Source organism: Phyllobates terribilis, unplaced genomic scaffold (genome assembly GCF_046119375.1).
Source record: "Phyllobates terribilis strain yellow unplaced genomic scaffold, ASM4611937v1 Scaffold_13__5_contigs__length_258822181, whole genome shotgun sequence".
Taxonomy (NCBI): Eukaryota; Metazoa; Chordata; class Amphibia; order Anura; family Dendrobatidae; genus Phyllobates; species Phyllobates terribilis.
The window spans coordinates 92,489,039-92,506,234 of record NW_027362773.1 but is presented as its reverse complement, the minus strand read 5'-3'; the positions used below and the strand labels follow the sequence as shown (position 1 = coordinate 92,506,234).

The 17,196-nt window shown below is 41.5% G+C and overlaps 1 long non-coding RNA gene across 1 annotated transcript; it reads left to right on the top strand.

Moving 5' to 3' along the window:
- The first annotated feature begins 7,188 nt into the window (after positions 1-7,188).
- LOC141173782 (uncharacterized) lies at positions 7,189-10,460 on the top strand. Its single transcript, XR_012252668.1, has 3 exons — positions 7,189-7,385; positions 9,198-9,370; positions 10,334-10,460. It is a non-coding gene; the product is annotated as an uncharacterized lncRNA (long non-coding RNA).
- Positions 10,461-17,196: the final 6,736 nt, after the last annotated feature.

Here is a 17,196-nt window from a genome sequence, read left to right as displayed (position 1 = left end):
CTGAGGAAGATAGCTTCTGCTATCGAAACGCGTCGTGGCGTTAGAGAGCATACTAAACAATAAAAGGTTTGTGTGTTATAACCTAATCCCCTGTCTAGTTGTTCTAGCGCTTCACTAACACCACACAATTCCTTCTTTCTTGATCAGTCATCTTGCGGCTGTCAATATATGTAAGAGAAGTCTCAGAATCCTTCTGGATTTATTCTCTGGGATGATATTGAGTAAGAAGATCTGAGGGCCTAAAGGTAAAGTCATATAAAAAATGTATTTAATAAGGGTTTGGACTTCAGTCCAGAAGGGTATTATAAGGAAACAATCCCAAAATACATGAAAGATAGATCCCCTCCAACACAGGGGAGAAATAGTTGGGTTTCATCTACGCAGGAACTCTGTTGTATGAAACCAGAAATGGAGAATCTTGTATTGATTTTCTTTGTAAACAATGGATGATGCTGTAATGGCTGCTCTGGACCGGACAAGTTTCCAATCAACATCACTTAAGGTTCTAACCAAGTAATTTTCCAATTTCAGCATGTATAGATGTCTAATCAAAGAATTATCATCAGGATTTTGTAAAATATTATTATTTATTATTATAGCACCATTTATTCCATGGCGCTTTACATGTGAAAAGGGGTATACATACAAGAACAATTACAATAATCTTGAACACAATGTGACAGCGACTGGTACAGGAGGAGCGAGGACCATGAAATTACCATAAATCTCTGAGATTAGGCCCTTCGTTGAGGGGCAAATTCTGCATAGTCGTTCAAAGTGCATCAGGATGGAGACCTATAAGGTGTGAAATAAGGATGAGGCAAAATGTCTAATTTTAATACATTGAAATAATGATAGTGTATGTACAGATAACTTGGACTTCATATCATATGTAAGGAGATTTCTTATTACTCTATTGGATATATCCGCAAAGTTAAACAGACCAGTGTGGTCCCATACACCTGTCATAGAAGGAGCTAGGCTATAAGGACAATTTGGATGAAATAAGAAGGTTATAAGGGGGGAGTTTGTGGATGATAATTTGAATTTTTTAGAAAAGGTCCTCCTTATGTCACTCATATGGGCCGTTGGGCCTGGGAGTACGTTTGAATGGAGTTTATATATTGACTGTTCCACAACAGAAAGTTAGGATAGGCAGGTGCAAGTCATAATTTTTTCAATCTCCATCCATTTTGTATAGGCAGGTTTAGATGACCATGCTGGAACTCTCCGTAAATTGGTAGCCCAATAATAGTCTACAAAGTGGGGTACTCCCAAACCACATGCATTTTTACGCAACAACATAATTAACCTTGAAATTCTGGGATGCTTTTCTGCCCATTTGAACTTCAAGGTAGCTGTTTGAAGTGACTTTAACTCTTTGAGTGGGAAAGGTATAGGTATAGTTTCAAATAAATATAATAGCTTTGGGAAGATGGTTATTTTTATTGCTAATATACGGCCAAAGAGAGATAAAGGTAGAGACATCCATCTTGTCAATAGTGAGCGTATCTCTTTAAAGAGTGTGCGGAAAGTTACTTTTATAGAGAGTTGAAGATGATGATGTGAGATTAATTCCTAGATATCTAAAAGAGTCTTTTTTCCAGTGGTATTTAAAGTTATTGTGAAGGGGATTCAATTGGGGATCTGATATATTTATTGGAAGTGCTTCTGTTTTGGTTGTATTTGTTTTAGAACCTAATAAGCTACCAACTTCTACTAAAAGGGAATGAAGGCTGGGAAGAGAAATTTGGGGGTTTGTCAAAGTTAAGAAAATGTTATCTGCAAAAACGGAAAGTTTGAACTCTCTATCCCTCACCTGAACCCCTTTGATATCTGGATACAGTCTGATATCAACAGCAAGGTGTTCGATGCATAGAACGAAGAGCAATGGGGATAGTAGGCATCCCTGTCATGAGCTGTTTTTTATTGTAAATGCCTTGGGACAATCATGGGAAAGCCTAATTGTTGCAGAGGGTTTAGAGTAGAGTCCTTATATAGCCTTTAGAAAGGGACCTTTTATGCCATATACGTCAAGAGTTTTATGCATAAATGGCCAGTTTAGGAACCGCCTTCTCTGCATCTAAACTTAAGAGGAGAGTAGGATGTTTAGACTATATGAGGTCAATTGCTCGTCTAGTATTATCACCTCCTGAGGGTAGAGTTATTTATTTTTTTTACTCACTTTTATAGCGCCATTAATTCCACAGCACTTTACAGACATCATCATCACTGTCCCCATTGGGGTTCATCTAAATTCCCTATCAGTATGTCTTTGTAGTGTGGGAGGAAACCCAAGCAAACAAGGGGAGAACATACAAAATCCTTGCAGCTGTTGTCCTTGGTGGGATTTGAACCCAGGACCTCACCATGCTGCCCATAAAGATTTAAACGAACTGCGAGAAGCTTAGTAAATATTTTGATGTCTGAGTTAAGGAGGGCTATAGGCCTATAATTCTTACAATCCAGACTATTCTTCAGGGATAGGAGAACCACTTAAGAAGGAATTAAAAAGGGGTGTAAGAAGTTTATTTTGGAATGTTTTATAATATAAGTAAGGTAAACCGTGTGGTCCTGGCATTTTCCTGTTTGTGAGATGTATTTATAACCCGGATCTCTTCTTCTGTAATATGTGCATTTAGGGCTGTAGTTACCTCTGTAGTAAAAGTGGGAAGGTGACATGATTCTAGAAAAGCATTGATGTGGTTATACCTTACAGGGAGGTTAGATGAGGAGAGATCAGGGAGCGAGTATAATTGTGAGAAATAGTCATGGAATATACCTACTTATTTCTTTTGGGTCATGTGTTATTTGATTTTTTTTATTTTTTTATTACGCAACGCATAAGGGGAGGATTGTTCTGAATGATCTCTAAATTGTTTGGGGTTTATTAGCTTTTTCATAGTATGACGTGTATAAAGAAGGAGTTTATTTACTCGTTTCAGTGTCATATTTTTTAGCTGGGCGGATATAACACTTTTAGGAATGACTGAGAAAAGAAAATATGGTATACAAGATGATAACCACTTATCATTGGCAGAAAGTCTCAATTTAACACCAGGACTTATGGCCCCTCAAGGGACAGATTTTACGTTCCCATCAGACTGATTTCAGGACTCAGAATCCAAAAAGGTGCAGATATATCGTAAACGGTCTCTCCCTCATTTGACAACCATCTAGCAATCCCTCTTCTTTACGTAGGTGGGTGAGTTGAGAAGGTTATATCTTTTGAACCCTTTAAGGACTGATCCAGTTTTCATTTTTGTGCTTTCGTTTTTACTTTTTCTTCCAGGAGACATAACTTTCTTTTCATTTTACATAGCCATATGAGGGCTTTTTTTTTGGGGGGACGAATTGTAGTTTTGAATGACTTTATTCATTTTACAATAAAATGTACTGGTAAATGGGAAAAAATACCAAGTATGTTGAAATGGTGAAAATAAAAACATAATTCCAACATTGTTTTCTGGGTCTTGTATTTGGTGTGTACCTTGTGCAGTAAAAATAATCTGACAACCTACCAAAACATGGCTAGTCAGAACCCCATTTTAGTAATCACTTCTTGTGTATGGCAATCTAGATGTGCTCAGTCAATCCATTGTCATATTTCAGCTTTATGTATGTTCTTTATTACAGAAGAACCTGAATGCCAAACCATCAGCATCCAGATTTCCTCCTCCCAGATATCCGTCACTGGACTGGCAGAGGGATTCTTCCTGCAGAATATAACCTATATAAATGGCACTATGATTCAGGCATCTGATAACAGCTGGAATAACACATCACTCATGAGCTTTGTGTCTGGTACACAGTATGTGATCTACTACGGGAACGACTCAATCAGCTGCTGCCACAACGTCACCACTAGTAAGTTATTATTTTTCTTTTTACCTTATTTTTATTTATTATTCATGAAACAAAAAAAACTAATTCTCAATCCAATCCAATACCAGTCATGGGAAAAAATGGTGAAATTAAAGCCCCTTATCACGGCTTATTGTAGAGGGAGTGGGAGTCAGAGAGAAAGGAGGGAAAAAAAAGTGTGGTGGTGCAAGGTATAGCTTTAAAGAAAAATCATTGTCTCTCTCTGACAAAATTGAATGCCTTTAAACTATTTTTGAATATTATATGCACATCTATAATTGGAAATATATTTAGAGAACTATAGATGATGGTTAACGGCTGAGGCAATACCCTTTTCCTAAGAATAAGTAATCTTGCCTAAAATAGTAGATATCACCCTTCTGAAAAATATTAAAGTGGTTTTCCAGGTCCAGCAGACATCTGTGCAGTCACTCTCTGACTGCAGACTGCCAAATCGTGTCAGCATGCAATGCACACACTGTTGCTATGCATCTTTGATACTTCTTTTGGAAATGTTCCATCTGTATACCCAAGCAGCTGTTGACGTGTGTTTTTTGGCAATGGTGTTTGTGTTTTATATTGACTTTTTTGCACAATGCCCCTCAGCACTTGGAGACCGCGCTCTGTAATTTTACATGGTGGTGACCACTGGCGGAGTTTCTTTGGTTCCTAAATGCTTCTATTTTTCAATAATGCCAATCACTCTTTATTTTTGGAATGTTTAGCAAAGAAGAAATTTCACGAACTGACTTGTTGCAATGGTGACATCCTATTAGAGGACCGCACTCAAATTCAGTGAGGTGCATCCCAAAACTTTTGTCCATATCGTATATTTAGTATAATACATTCCTCCCTCTGTCTGCATAATTCCAATGAGACGGGTTATCACATAACCCCAAAGCAAAGCAAACAACCCCACCTTGCTTAACAATTGGCAAGGAGTTCTTCAAATACTTTTTTTTTCTAAAATACTTTTGGTATTCTTTAGTTCATCACATGATTCCAGGAAAGCAACTAAACTTGTGTTCCCAGAATCTCACCAGTCCTGTTCAGCTGTATATCATAAATGTTTGCTTAACAAGATTTTCTCCTCATTCTTTGTATCTTAATGTCCTTTTGTACCTTAACATAACTATAAGTCAAAGACTGCAAATAATTGGCATTCTTTCACTCTCTATTAAATCAAGGCGATCACGTACAAACTTCCCATGTAAAATTTTCTTCCTGTAGTTGGCCGTGCCCTCTTTTGATAAGTCCAAACCACTATTTATATATTAATAAATCTTTATTATTCAAAGTATCACATGAAAAACATATTAAAAGGATGGGGGAAAAAATCAGAATCTAAACCCATCTACAGATCATACCAAATCACTCCATCACTCAACACAAAGTTCTTATACCAACTACCATATAGGTTAGCTTTTGGAAAACTTTCACAGTAAATTACATCCTTAATGAGGTAGAACTTTTCATAAAGTGCAAATGTGCTAAATATATAAAACATAAAAAGGAATAGAGAAAAAGAAAAATCCTCACATATGTTTGCACTGTTTATAGAGAGGGGATGAGGGATAAATTAAATAAAGCGGACAAAAGTCCTGCTAAGAATAATAGCCAGATGAGCCTAGTTAGCCATCACATAATCTCACAAAGAGATATATAGATATGCAGGTAAAGTGTGCACAGTGCTAGAAATAGAAGGTCATAAAAACAATGTATTAGTGATGAGAGATCATCAGATGCAGAGTGATGAATGAGGGGTATAACCTGTTTGATGTGACACTGGCCCCGATGCGCGTTTCACGGTGTGCTTCTTCCTTGGAACCCCCTGTACACCACTTACATGTCCTGTGTATCACAATAAAGGACGGATGTTAGGAAATAGGGAGTGCTGCTTTTCTTTTTTTCTGAATGATTAACATGTTGGTGTTTGTTCAGGTGCTACAACTCCGTATCCATAGTAAGCTGCTGTACACAGCAGAAGGTGGGTAACAGACCCCCACTCATCTGACATTCATGAGCTGTCACAAATATTTGTGCAAATATAGAGTGCAACACTTAATGCAATTTTGCTGGAACAAAAAACTGTTGAAAATGCCTTAATATATATTTTACTTTGTGAGTAAACTCTCAATATCCAGCTTTAATTGTGAGGTTAACTATTGGGGAAAAATCCCTTAAAAACATCTCTCTGTCGTTCTACCAGACATCTAGGCGGTGATGAGATAAGGACTAATCAAAGACTTCTAGCACACCTACTCTGTCTTGAGTGGGGTCCACACCAGAACACCTTCAATGCAGTAGTTCTACATTGAAAGATGTCTAATTTGCCCATTTCTTTGCAGCTGCAAATTCTGTCCCAAGTGCAAATATCCTTTCTGGTCAAGTTGTGTGTTTTCTTGCAATTTTATAAACACTGTGGCAGAAATGTAATTTTATCAGACGGTGTCTATATACCCACATATAGTAAAATCATCTCCAAAAAATAACAAATTAAGGAATGCATTAACTTTTTGTGCTGCCAAAGGCTTGTATTCTACCACAAGCTTTCTTACACCCTTGGGTTTAATAATCCAGTGTCTGGGCCCCCAAAAATCATGCATAGGTTAGGAGATATATTTATTTTCTGGGTAAACCCCTTTAAGCTAAATTAGCTCATTCCTTTAAGAGTTATTTCAATGTAAATGATATTAAAATATATAAATATGTTCATTTACAGATTCTGAATCCATTGAACATGTTTTATCCGTGATCTTTCCACAGGTCTACCCGATCAACCTAATACCATTCAGATCAGTCCTTCTACACTTAGTGGTTCACTAGACATTATTTTCTCACCTTTTGATGCATCAAATGGACCCATAGTTGCGTATGCTGTTGTAGTAACAACAGAGATGAACGGTAAGACCACCTAGAAGAATACACAGCAGACATATTGTATAGTGCCAGCTATCAATAGATGTATGACAACCTCTTTATATACCCTGTTAAGCAGCAGGGTGAAATTAGAAAAATAGAGGTGGTCTTAAGAACAGAGCTCATTTGAATGGACACTCTGTAATGCTACATTTTCCCTGTAGGGGCAATATTGGGGAATACAACTCTTACAGCTGGAGATTGCAACAGTGGAACACTTTGCGGATGATCTTACTATTAAACGGCCATTCTAACATGCAGGGATTGTCCAAAGTGGAAAACCCCTTTAAAATAATTTTAAGGCACGCCAATAACATTTTGCTACCTTTTGCACTATAAGGGCACTTGTGCTTTTTAAAAAATATTTTTATAAATATAAACTGTTTATTTTAATTTTTAGGAAACCACCCACTTTGGGGAGTTTTAAGTAGAACTTACAATGATTTTAAGAACAAACTAACGGACACTTATGTCACCTACATATTTGAGAAAGAATTGATTATGAGTTCTGCACAGTCAAATAAGATAGGAGTTCTTGTGGGTGTTGGATCAAAGACTCATTCATATTTCAATGGACCACTGGATCCTAGCTTATTGTACAGGTACCCTCACCATATTTTTATAATTAAAAAGTAAATCTAGATATACTTATTCCAAGTTTTCTGATGCCTGGTTCTTACAAAGTGTTTACAGATTATTTTTAATCTGTAATATACATACACTGCACTAGTAAAAAGTTTGGACAAACCTGTTTATGAAAGGGTTATTGGAATGTGCACATTGTAGAATCAGACTGAAGGGAGCAAAGCCACAAAGGAACACATATGGAAGCAAGGGGTAAAGAAAGACGAGTGAAAACAAAAACAACTATATGTTAAACCTAAGATTCCTCAAAGTAGCCTCTATTTATTCTGATGACACCTTTACATACCCTTGGCACTTTCTCAAGTTTCTTCATCAGTTAGTCACCTTTAATGGCTTCCATTGAACAGGCCATCTTGCTAAGCCCTATTCCATAACAGTTTTAAGCCAGAGTATGGCAAGAACCATCTAAGTAAAGAGAAATGACAGTCCATCACTACTTTAAGACATGAAGGTCAGTCAATCCAAAAAGAGAACCTTAATGGTACTCTCAAGTGTAGTCATGAAAACTATCAATCGCTAAAATGAAACCTGCTCTTATGATGACAGCCCTAGGAAAGGAAGACCAAAAATTACTTCTGCTGCAGAGGATAAGTTCATCAGAGATACCTGATTCAAAAACCATAAATAGCACCTCAGATAATAGATAGATAGATAGACATTTCATATATTTTGCATTTTGTAAATATAAATAGGCATCAGAAGACTATGTGTGTATGTACATATATATATTATACTTAAAAATGTTTATTCAGCAATGAGTGTGAGCGCAGCGTGCAGAAATAAACACACACACCTTAGCTTGCTATCACTGAAGCTATTAATGGTTGTCTGAGGATTGTACTGCCATGCTGAGTGCCCCTGGCAGCTCTGAAAGCAGAGTGCAATTGCCGCGTCCCAGATGTGCTCGATGGAAGACAAATCTGTGGATGCTGCTGCCATGAGAGCATGTTTAGGCCACAGAAGCTGCTCACAGTACTGCAAGCAGCATGCACTATCTTTAAAAACAACTCTTTGGAGAAATATCCACACCACTGGTTCCACGATTGATGCATTCTGTACTGCAAGTGAAATTGGACATCACGTACTAAACCTAAGCGTCAAACAGTGTCTACACAAACCATCAGAAGGCATTTGTATCTTCAGCGCAAAGAGAAGAAGGAGTCCTGGAAGTGATGATATGGCCCTCATAGAGCCCTGATCTCAACATCCAGTCTGTCTGGGATCACATGAAGAAACAGAAGGATTTGTACAAGCGACATCCGCAGAAGATCTGTGGTCAGTTCTCAAAGATGTTTGGAGCAACCACCCTGCCAAGTTCCTACAAAAACTGTGTACAAGTGACAATTACCTAGAAGAAATGATGCTGTTTTGAAGCAAAGGGTGGTCACATCAAATATTGATTTAATTTAGATTCCTGTTTTGTTCATTTGCTTTGCATTTTGTTAATTGATAAAAATTTAATTTTAACACTATTTGTGAACACATTCTTACATTGCGATATTTTTTTCACACCAGCCTAAAACTTATGCAAAGTACTTTATTTATAAGCAAAATAAACACAATGAAATAATTTTAGGTGATACAGAGCTGTCAGATGCAGCAGTGCATCCAGGCTCTGATGTCTGAGAGGTTGCTAAAGAACACTTATTTATTATACGTAATGCAATAAGAATCAGGACTTCTAGCTGCTGAAATGAACGTGAATGTATTTGCTTTGTCACCCCTTTAGCGGACCACACTAACTGCAATAATCATCTTCTGATTTTCAGGGTTTGCATTGCTGGCTTTAATATTATCCAGTATGACCTAACCACAGACACCATCATAGAAGATCAATCTCTGGTGTCTTTCACAAGATACATGGGTCCTTTATTCTTAACAATCATACCTCCTAATACAATATTAACAACCAGCCCTATGGTATCAGGATCACCTTTTACAGGTATATTACAGATACATATAAATCGTATTGCCTCCCACTCAGTTGCCATATGCAATGTTGTAATTACTGCAGGCCTTCCTTGTATCAACATCCATCAGCGGCGTTACGTGTACCCTACAGCCAATCAGAGGCCACTGATAGGCTGCAGAATTCACATTTTGTTAGATTCGGATGAAAACAGTTTCTTCTAATTGGACAAAATGTGAACGCTGCAGTCGATCAGCAGCTGCTCATCGGCTGCAGTTCTGAATTCACTCCTCATGTTGAACTCAGTAGACTGGTGGGTACTCAGCATTGAGAACAGATAAGCATCTCTGCTCTGGGAAGTATCTCTTTTTTCTATTTTTTTCCCTATTAATAAGGGACTGTTGAGTAGTTGATAACCCTTTTAAAGGTCCATATACAGAGATGAATATAGCTGATTATGGCCAACTAGTTCTGCACTGCCATAGTTTCACAAATAATTTTCTTATATCTTTAACTTATATATCTTTACATGCAAATCTGAATTGTTTAGACCGCTTTTTAAGGCACTTTTTTTTTTTATAAATTGCACTTTGTACATCACACATTGAAGTTTAGTGTTTTAACCATCCACCTGTCTATAAAGATGATGGAAACAACTGAGCACTGAACCCACATATCTGCCACAGCCCAATAGACTTTGAGTGTCAGGGTAGCTCGGACAATTATCAGTTTATTTAAACCCCCTCTCATTATGATGAGTACAATGAGGAACTATGGGGCCTTTGGAACCCCAAAGTGGTGATAGTGGAGGGTCGCAAGGTTGGGTTCCCCCTATTTGCACATTTGAGGATATTTGATACAATTCTTTTCTGGAATAAAACCCAATTAAGGACCAAATTAGTTCCTGTAGAGTAAATAATATAAAAAATATATTACTATGTTAATTTACAGATTCTCAATCCAATAAACTTTTTTTTATCCATGATCTTTCCATAGGTCTTCCCAATAGCAACATCCAGATCATCCCATCTGTACTCAGTGATTCAATAGACATTATTTTCTCACCTTTTGATAGTGCAAATGGACTCATAGTGGCTTATGCTGTCATAATAACAACAGAAATGAATGGTAAGAGATAAACTCTTTAGAGAAATACACAGAAGACTTATCGTACTGTGCCAGTCATCGATATATGTAGGGCAGCCTCTTTATAAGCTGTGTTAAGTAATACGATGAAAATAGAGGGTATCCTTTGAATAATGTTGTTTCAACTAAGCCAGACCAGAGAGAAATTAAAAAATGAAGACAAAATTAATTTTAATCAGGGTGAAGTTTTTGTAAATATGAAGCAACACATTTCTACAAGAGTTTGCCAGAGTTTCATAAAAAATGTTCTACAAATGAAGATTCAACTGTTTAGAAGTATGAAAATTGTTGTTTTTCATCCATTAAATCATAATCAAGTGGTTTACCATTGAGAACAATTTCGATTGATGGAGATTACAAACTTTGGAAACAGTTCTCTTCTCACAACAAGGTATCAATGTAGCTAAAGGAGGTCAATGAATCCCTTCATTTTCATTAGGACCAACCAATAACATGGCATGGTTTTTCCGCAACCCACTGTAGATGTATGAAGTGGAGACGTAAACTCAAAAGCTATGCCCTCTCCATCAGTTTTTTACACTCCTAAAAATTCATATACCTTTCATTAAAATAGTCAAATGTAAACTTTGTTGCACTGCGAATGATTGTTACAGTCTATTGGTATCTTTTATGTCCACATACATGGCATTGCTGTCAAGGGAGAAGCCGCTTAACAAGTTAAACAGAGTTTGTCAGCACATGCCGACTGTATAAACTAAATAGATAACTTTGTAGGGGAAATTTTCCCATATAAAAATCCCATACATGAATTGCAGGTTTAGTGCTCTAATTGCCGCCTCTGTTCTGTAGAAACTGAAGTTTAATCAAATATGGTAATCAGGGCATTTAGTACACCCTTGGCATGGGCAAAAGACTCAGTGCAATGCTCCACCTGCTGGTTCTGAATATCTCCACCTCCCTCATTGATGATTGACAGCACTAGTTTTCCCGGAGCGAGCACTGTCTGCAGATGAAGTTCAGCAAAGCCAGCGTTGCCAATCACCAAGGAAAAAATATATATATTTTTGTTTTACAGCTATATTGCTATTAACACATATATACGACTAAGTAAATTAATTAAGGGTGTAGTTTCCAAAGTGAGGTCCTTTGGCGGTGTTTCTTATGCTTAGTTATGTCAAAGACTGCAAATTTATACTGGTGCCAATGTAAAGTGACCACAGGAGATAGCCATGGCTGACCTTCTGCTCCTTAATGCCCCGGCACATTACAGGAAAATCATGTACCAGTCCCAATGTGCTATCATGTGTGGGGTGGATCACACTCACTTGTAGACCACAAACCTTCGCTATCACCAGACCTCCATCTTCAGGATGATTTACTGGACCAATGAAGTTCATCAGATTGTAACACACAGCATAGAGCACCACACATCCCGCTCCTTGTTTCCTTAATATAGCATGCCCTCAGTATCACTATCTGTTCCTCCTGGGCTATCCCCATGTTCACTGGCTCTCTCAGCCTCTGGGATTTCCCATCCAGTCCCGCAGTCCACCTGGGATCCTTTACTCTCTCTTCTCGCAGTTCCACGTTTATCGTCCTCTGTACACCAGAGGATAAGGCATTCTCCGTAGTGCCAGTACAGAGCCCTGAGCTCCGGACTTTGCAGGAATGTCCGCAAGGGATTCTAGTAAGGCCTCCCACTGAACGATATATACTTGCTGACGCTAGCAGCCAATTGCACCTGAACTTGACCTTGGTTGCTATACATCTCTGTCTGACTATCAGGAAGCAGTCCTCTTTTCCTAGGGCTTGCTCCTCCCACTAGGGGCTAGTCCCAAAATTTAACTGAAAATTTAACTGTATCTTATCCTATGTCTTAGCTAACTACAGTTACTCTCTCATAACAGTATTTACTAATCCTATTGCCCTTATCTTATGTCCTAGATCCTAATCTATATCTCTACCCTATGCTGTACACTACCATATCATAGTCTATTCACAATATTCACTAAAACTGCAGTACCCAGTTCCCATTTCACATATCACAATATATATATATAAAACGCATGAGGTTATCTACATGACGTGACTGGTGTCTTCAGAGGTAGGAATACAATAGTACAGTCCACCACTCTTACACCTAGAAAAGTCCATATTTTCTTGTCAATCACTGAAGTCTGTATCCCGTTCTTTTGTTCTTTTCAGGGCATAATAGGGCCTAATAGGGCTAGCCTTTGTTAATCGGGGGTGCCATATGCAATTTCTAGGGTGCCAACCTCCGCGGTTAGGTAGGGTAACCTTCAGATGGTTAATAGGGTGATTTTTCCCATCTAATTTTCTACCACTTCAGCTGACATGGTTTATATACTACTATTCTGCACTACTACACATTAAGTGGTCTAATTGTTTTCAGCAAATTTAGTAATAATAAGATTTTTATTTTCATTTTTTTTTTAAATGAACTAATAAAAGTAACGTTTTATATATAGTGTACTTTTCTGTTAACTAATTTGACATACCCATACACTAGAACAGTGCTACAATTAATCTCTAATTCTAATTTAATAAATACCTTCAATGTAGAAATTCGCAGCCTGCTTGTAGAAGTTTGGATGCAACAAGATCTTCATGCATGGCTTTGCCACAGCCTTCCACCTGCCTCTGGTGTCTATATCTTCTTATTGTGTTACATTTTGTGTCACACCATCCTAACTGCAGGCGGCCCCTGTGCACATTGATCTCACAGTGAACTACAAGAAAATTTTGACAAGCCAAGATCTCAATCTGCGCATGCGCCGCCACAGATGCCATTTTCTTGAAGACTGCTGAGACGTTAATGTAAACATGTGCCGACACCAGTGACATTTTCTTGAAGGCTGTCGGGAGGTCAATGTGAGCATATGACTCGCCCCCTGGGCCGTGGGGCACTCGGATCCAGGCAATAGGGAATGATGGGAGTAGTAGTGGCAACCCGGTTCCGTGGCTCAGGGTGGTCAGGCCAGTGGTAGTCCGTTATATTGATTATGTCCGACTACGCCACCCGTGGATTTGCGGTTATTAGGAACCGCCGCTGCATGCAGACCGCTGGGGCTGATGAGATGTGCAGCTATGGTAGTGTGACTCCCCACGGGAAGAGTGCGGCCCCAGGGCAGTATAGTGGATGGTGGGAGTGATGGTAGTGAGAGTCCCAGTGATGATAGTGCTGGAGGAGCAAGGAGCACACAGACAACAGGTTGCAGTCCAGGGTCTTTACTTGAACAGGTAAACTGACCCACAAACAGTCCCAGCTAGGACGGGACCTGGATGTCTGAGAGCAACGGGGAAATTGGCCCTGGTCAGGGTGAGGGTGTAGGCCTACCGTGCTTTCTGCGCTCCTTCTGACTATCTCCTCCTGATAGGATAACAGCCCACGTTTCCGAGCTTCCGTGCTTTCTCGCCTGTATGGCCTGCGACGTGGGTTCCTTTCTGCTCCCAGCCTTGTACGGCTTTACTGGTCCCTTCTGTTGTGGCAGGGCCTCCAGGCTTCTTAGGCCAAGGAATGTACAGTCCCTTGCGGGCTGGTTCTCTGCTGGGGGATGTGGAATCCTTCCAGCCTCAGACACCAAAGTCTGGTAAAATTAAGTCTTTTCTCTGCCAAGACAGGCTCTCTTCGCCTCTTGTCTCTGGCTGGTGGCTCTCTCCTACTGCCACACTTCCTCTTAGGTGCAATCAACTTTCTGTCCCTGCTCCACTCTGGGACACGTCTCAAAGCTGAGACAGGCAATCCAGTTCTCCCTAACCCTGTCCCCAGTACCAGCTTTTATAGGGGCAGCCTGCTCCCCCTACTGGCCTGAGACAGGAGGCATTGCATGCTAATGTTCCCCTAACCAGAGAACCTCCCCCTTGCTCTCAGACACAGCTTTAATTACACTTGTGGCATCCAGGTAGGGTGACACATTCCCCCCTAGTGAAATTTAGTACTCCGGGACTAAACAATAAACAAAGACAATATGCATAACCATAAAACATTAATAGACAGACGACGCACAAATTGAGTTCTTTAGGTCACAGTGTGGCCTGTGACCGGGTGTCCATATCACCAAAACAATGGGGAGCCTTAACCAGGTGGGGGTCTGTCCTACCCCAAGTCCTTTACAGTCTTAGTTCATTCCTGGGTTAAGCTCCGAACGCAGTCCATACAAGGTCCCGGTTATAAAAAGTCCATAACCTTTGAGTCCTTACGGTAGCTGCAAGAAACTGAAACAGAGTATTACCAAACATGCATGTAACTTTGCAAACGATTCAACATTTGGCAACAGGGTTATTTACAATTTAGTACACTCTATATTCTCCAGCGAGCGGGTATCTGCCCCTTTGTGCTCCTGGTTGACCTACGTAGCCCACTGTCTGGTGGTGGACCAACCTGGCTTTCCCCACTAGCGTTAGGGGTACAGCTACCAGCTGGGTGTACAGGTAGGGCAGGCAGCTGTCTGCGGGTCCTTTGGCTTACCGCAGGCATGGCAGGCTCACTGTCAGCAGAGGGTTGACTCTCCTGGGCTGCTGGAACAGGCTCTTCTGCCTCTGGAACCGCTTGCTCCTCTTCACCTTCCGGCTCTGGTGTTGGTTGTTGCTGTGCCGGTTGCAGGAAATGCAGGACAGGTACCACTATGGCATCATTTATGCGAGTCCAGGACTGAGGGAACTCTCCGAGAACGGTGCTGATCATTTCTTCCTTGTCCTCTGCGGGTTCAAGGTCACTCTGATCCTCTTCTGCACTGCGGAGTTGCTCGGGGCACCTTTTGAGGTGGTCTCTGGAGACGACACTAGTGGTTTCTCCTCCGTCCTTGGTGATTACGCACACCTTTGGGTTGTCGTGGTCAGACTGCAGTACGGTGTAGGGTTCCCTTTCCCACTGGTCGTCCAACTTATGTAGCCTTCTTTTTCGCTTTAGGACTTGCTCACCAGGTTCTAGGGGACTAGCAGGGGCGTGTTGATTGAAGAGTCTTTCTTGCTTCTCTCTCACCTGGGCCAGGCTCTTCTCCACACTCTCCTGTACCTTCTTGTACTGCAGTTGCCTTTCCGTATCCCAGTCCGCATCCGGGGAGGTGTCCTCAGGTATTAGGACTCCCATCTCCAGGTCTACGGGCAGCTTACCTGGTCTAGCTCGCATCAGGTAAGCCGGGGTGCAGTTTGTAGCGTTCACCGGGATGTTGTTGTACATGTCTACCAGGTCCGGCAGTTTTTCTGGCCACAGGCTGCGTTCCTCCAGGGGCAACGTCTTCAGGAGATCAATGACTATATTGTTCATCTTCTCACACATCCCGTTGGTTTGGGGGTGGTAAGGCGTTGTCCGAATCTTCTTACAGCCATAGAGGTTGCAGAACTCCTGGAAGATTTCAGCTTCAAACGCTGGACCCTGGTCTGTCAGGACCTGTTCCGGATACCCGTGTGGACGGCAGAAGTATTGCTGGAAGGCTCGGGCCGCTGTTTGGGCTGTCAAGTCCTTTACCGGGACCAACACTAGAAAACGGGAATAGTGGTCCACGATTGTCAGGGCGTAGATGTATCCGGACCGGCTTGGAGCCAATTTGACGTGGTCCAGAGCTACCAGCTCAAGAGGCTGCGTGGTGACGATGGGCCTCAAGGGTGTCTTCTGGCTGGTGCGGTCCTTCCTCCTCAGGTGACAAGGGCCACAGTCTCTGCACTACTTTTCTACTGCTCCTCTCATGCCGACCCAAAAGAACCTTCCTCTTAGCAGGAACTCCAGTTTCTTCCAACCGAAGTGCCCCGCTCTGTCATGGTAAGCCCCCAGGACCATAGCTGCATCCCGCCTTGGGACCACGACTTGCCAGGTCAGCTCGTGCGTCCGGTGGTTGACAATCCTTCTGCACAACTTGCCTTCGTAGAGGAACAGCTTGCTCTTCTCCTTCCACAGCTGCTTGGCTTCCTCTGGGGCATCTGGATCTAGGCGGGCGTCTTCCCGGGTCAGCAGATCTTTCACCAGGCGGACTGCAGGGTCACTATCTTGGGTCTCGGCCCAGCTGTGGTGAGGTAGGGGATTCATCATCACAGTTGTTAGATCCTCCTCCTTCACGCGGTGAGAGTGTTGAGCGGCTCCATACCGGTGAAACGCGGGGAGTTCTACCTCCTCCAGCTCTTCTGGGTCTTCGTCACCTTCAGGTAAGTGAGGCATCCTTGATAGGGCGTCCGCGTTGGCGTTGGTTTTGCCTGCCCGGTACTTGATCACGAAGTCATAGTTGGAGAGACGGGCCATCCACCGCTGTTCCAGGGCACCCAGCCTTGCATTGTCCAGGTGTGTCAACGGGTTGTTGTCCGTGTACACGGTGAACTTGGCGGAGGCCAGGTAATGCTTGAAGCGTTCCGTCATGGCCCACACCACCGCCAAGAATTCTAGCTTGAAGGAGCTGTAATTCTCCGGGTTCCTCTCGGTGGGCCTCAGCTTCCGGCTGGCGTATGCGATCACCCGTTCTCTGCCCTGTTGGTTTTGGGACAGTACGGCTCCCAGTCCCACATTACTGGCATCTGTGTGGAGAATGAAAGGCTGGCCGTAATCAGGGTAGGCCAGGACCTCATCCCCAGTGAGGGCCAACTTTAACTGGCGGAAGGACTCCTCTTCCGGTTTATCCCACTTGAAGGGTGGCTTTTGACTTCTGGACTTGGACTGTCCGATCAGGAGGTCCTGGATAGGAGCTGCCATCTTGGTGAACCCGGGGATGAACCTTCGGTAGTAGCCTACCAATCCGAGAAACTGT